Below are 4,345 nucleotides of genomic sequence, written 5' to 3'. Positions count from 1 at the left end.
TGGATCTGACAATAGATTTTAAAGAATTAAGTTCTGGTATCGGAAGAATCGATATTTCAGTATCAATCCGCACATCACTAACGGCAACGCCAGAGATCATTTAACTGCCCTGATTAACTGTTAATTCAGTTGTAACAGCCTAACTAAGCTATTATCTACAGTACTTTTATAAGATTTTATTTTGGCAAATTCTCTAATCTCTGTTGGACCTGGATGAAGATGGAGGACTTTTTTACGTGTATAGACCCTAGAGCTGCTGTACTGAGAGGTAAGTTTAAAGCTGTCTATCTTTCTAAGATAAGCTAATTGTGAAGCTAGTTAGCATGTCGTGATATGCCAATTTTCAAAACCTACATTTTATTGGTTTATTTATTGGAGGCTTGTCGCTCTGTATGCTAAAAGGGACTGTGCAGCGAAGCTAGCTAAGAATTAATAAATGGACTTTGAAACAGTTAAATCTAGTCTAAACATTTGACAAAAAGAGAAGACATGAAGCAAACATTGTCGCTTCACCTCCTCCTTCTCTGGATGTTTCAGACACTCCACCTGACCCAGGGAATCTATGTCCTCTTCCTCTGGTGGATCACTTGGGTAGGCGCTGCTTTCCTGTTGTAATTATTAGTGTAGTTTGTAGAAAAAGAAAAGAAAAAACCCTAACCCACACTTATGCACCCATCTGATTGTGTGTGTTTGTGCAAGTGTGTTTTCTTCTATAGCACATTCCAGCAACAAGGCTGAAAACAAAAATAAAGTCAAAAACATCAATCACCAACTGAGAAACATTACATTTTGTTACACATCAAAAATGTCGGTCAATGCTCCAGTGATTATGGGTCATGCATGATTTGCCTTTATTTAAAGGAACTCAGTGTTTCAGCTGTTTTACAGTTTTCTGGAAGTTTGTTACAGATTTGTGATGCATAGAAGCTGAATGCTGCTTCTTCTCATTTGGTTCTGGTTCTGATGCAGAGCAGAACCAGAACCTGAGGGGTTTGGAAGGTTGATACAACAGCAGATCTTTAATGTATTGTGGTGCTATTGTAGCAATGTGGCCTTTTTGAATTATTTTCATGTTTTATTTTTACATTTGCTGTATTGCATGTTTTGCTGATTTCTTTTATGTATATTTCATTTTGAGACTGAGGTTGCCACCCATGGCACAGCCAGAGACACCCACTGACAGCTTGCACAGGTGTTCTCCATCAGCTGCAGTGACAGCAAGCCAGAAGTAAGAATAGTAGATCAAATTAGCGGCATGGGGCTGGACAGAAGCAGGGATGCAGTGGGCAGTCGGTCAGCACAGCAGTGGGACGAGAGGCATGCAAAGCAGGGCCACAACATGCATCCAAACCAGGAGATGAGGAGTTGGCCTCGACCTCCACACACAGCTAGAGGTCAAGGCCAAAGAACACTGTGTAGCCAGCGAGAGGACCACGCCCTCCTTTTTAGCTTAAACTGCTTCTGTCTTATTCCAAAGACTTTTATTCATTGTACTGCAGTTAGATTTAGATTTGCCTACTGCATTTTTAATATACTGTGAACTGCATCCTGCTTGTTTTTAAAACATTGCTCCCATGATTACTTTTTCCATTCAATTAGTTGCCCTGGTGGTGAGCTTTCAGGTCCAGCCACACCCATCTTCAATGCCTTACTGAGGGACAGAGGTTGTTGGTCTTCTGATGCTCGGCTCCAGCCATCGTCCCTCAACATGGTGCAGTCGTCTTGTCCTCTTTGTAGAAAAGCATCCAAAGATTGTTTCCACTCCCATGCCTCATGGTTGGGATGGTGTCCATGGGACTGCACTCATCCTTTTTCTTCCTCCAAATATGAACATTAGCGTTTAGACTGAAAAGCTCTACTTTTGTCTCATCAGAATTAGAATAGAATTAAGTGTTGTTACACATGTACAATGAGATTAAGACCAACTCCAAGGTCAGTGCAAACTATTGCCCCTTTTCCACCGGCTCTACTCGGCCGGCTCGGCTCGGCTCGCTTTAAATGCGTTTCCACCAGCCCTTTTCAACGGGGCTGGCCCTGCTTTTTAGGGTCCTGCTTCAGAGGACCCTAAAACACTACCATGTACTCTAGGGCCCACGTAGGCTGTGACCCAACATGGGCAAACCCATGTGGGACCCATCTGGTCTGCCCTCCTTTTCCCCATATGGGGCCCACCTAGGCATGCTGGCAGGTAATTAGTCCAAGTTTGTCGTTTATTGAACGTTGAGAAATTTCAGCAGCTGTGATGCACCAAGACAAAGGTAAAACAACCTGAACAGGTGATCAACTCTAAACCACTCGCACCTTTTTATTCTCCGTCTCTTTGTCATTTAGGCACACCCATTGCCATGGCAACCTCCTGTTGCGCTCCACAAGCTGACCAGAGATTACGTTAAAAACATAACATTCAGTCCGTAACCATATTAGGTTTGCAGGCCTGATATTTATTTTGCATCATTAATAGGCCTCCCTGAACACAGCGGTGGTTGATTAGTTAATTTTAAACTTCTGCTCTGCTAGTTATTTTGGTAATGGAACCGAAACGCACAGAATTGCGCAACACCTTGTTGAAACAATAATCACAGAGATTATTATTGTTGTTGGGTCATTAATTTGAACACGTTTTGTTGATTTATTTATTTTTTTTTTTTGTTGTTGTTGTTCTTTAATAAAGTTACGAACGTTTTGATAAGCCAATCAGAGGAGGACTTGCTGGTTTCAGCCTCCTGGCGATGTTCAGTTTGTCACCCAATGCTGAGATCGACTCAAAGATCGACTGTTTAAACTTTACCTTTAATAACATAAAGTTACCTAATTTTTAAAGTGCAATCAGTAATACTTTTATAAAAAAATTATATCAGTAATGATTTCTTGGTTAATGTCAAGTTGTCATAACAAAGACATTTTGAATAATGTCAACTTTGTATTANGATACATGAAAATTGTACTTAAGTACAGTAACAAAGTACTTGTACTTCGTTACTTCCCACCACTGGAGAGTAGAGCCGCTGATTTTTCACTTTGAGAGGAGCCAGCTGAGGTGGGTCAGGCATCAGATTAGGATGCCTCTTTGACGCCTCCCTAGTGAGGTCTTTTGGGCACGTCCCACCAGGAGGAGGCCCACATGAAGACCCAGGACACGCTGGATGGACGATGTTTCTCGGCTGGTCTGGGAACGCCTTGGGGTTCCCCTGGAGGAGCTAGAACAAGTGGCTGGGGAGAGGGAAGTCTGGGCCTCTGCTGACCCTGCAACCCGACTGCAGACAAAGGGAAGATGATTGATTGATTGATTGATTGATTGATTGATTGATTGATTGATTGATTGATTGATTGATTGATTGATTGATTTTCTTCAATAGCTTATGGGTCATAAGACCCATAAGTTAATTGGGTCTTATTAACTCAAAATCAATGTGAAATTATTCTACTAGACTGGATATGTGGTGCACACTCATTTTTATTCCATTTAGTCCTTTTTATTCCTTGTCAGTGGGTCACATGAAATTTAAGCTATTAAACACCAATTATATTTTTTTATTTGTAAATTTAAATTATGTAAAAAATGGATAAAGATCTAAAATGGGGGAAAAATGAGAGTGACTCATCTCTAAATTTTGACAAAAAAATTCCTAAAAAATAAAAACAAATTGTTAAAATATGAAACAAATGACTGTGCCTCATCTATACAGGACACTAGAACAATTTCACACTGGTTCTGGGTCAATAGGTCACAAGACCTGGAAGCTATTGAAGAAACCCCTCAATTTTCACCAAACAAATTCCTAAAAAATAGAAAATGGCTAAAAATGGAAAACAAGTGTCTGTGTCTCATCTATACAGACTAGTATAATTATTTCAAAGTTATTTTCAGTCAATAGGTTACATGACCTAGAAGCTATTGAAGAAAAACACTCAATTTAGACAAAAAAAATTATTAAAAAAAATAAAATTATTTAAAATGGAAAACAAATGTCTGTGCCTCATCTATACAGACTAGTAATTTCTAAGTGATTTTGAGTCAGTAGGTCAGATGACCTGGAAGTTATTGAAGAAAACATTATATTATTTAATATTAAAATTATTGAAAATATTGATTATGACTTTAAAATTTTATATATGCTATTTTGGCTCATGTAAAAGCCTGAATTAGCACTGACAATTAGTTCGTTGGTTACAATTCAAGGCATTTATTAACGTTTCTTTGACAGGAATGTTTGGTTCGGTAATTTGTTGACAGTCCCTAAGTCAACCTTCGGGCGCTGCGGCCGGGAGCGGTGGAGACCCGCGGGCCGAAAGTAGCGTTCATAAATCGGATCAACCTTGAGCTAAACCCCGCTTACTCCCCGGA

The 4,345-nt window shown here is 39.8% G+C and overlaps 1 long non-coding RNA gene across 1 annotated transcript in view; it reads right to left on the bottom strand.

The window, feature by feature from the left end:
• LOC107834762 (uncharacterized) overlaps window positions 1–3,295 on the bottom strand; it is a 7,996-nt gene extending 4,701 nt beyond the window's left edge. Inside the window, exon 1 of the long non-coding RNA XR_001660580.1 lies at window positions 2,991–3,295. This is a non-coding gene — a long non-coding RNA (uncharacterized LOC107834762). The remainder of the gene's footprint in view (window positions 1–2,990) is intronic.
• Window positions 3,296–4,345: the final 1,050 nt, after the last annotated feature.

Source organism: Poecilia formosa, unplaced genomic scaffold (genome assembly GCF_000485575.1).
Source record: "Poecilia formosa unplaced genomic scaffold, Poecilia_formosa-5.1.2 Scaffold753, whole genome shotgun sequence".
Taxonomy (NCBI): Eukaryota; Metazoa; Chordata; class Actinopteri; order Cyprinodontiformes; family Poeciliidae; genus Poecilia; species Poecilia formosa.
This window is presented reverse-complemented; position numbering and strand designations above follow the sequence as displayed.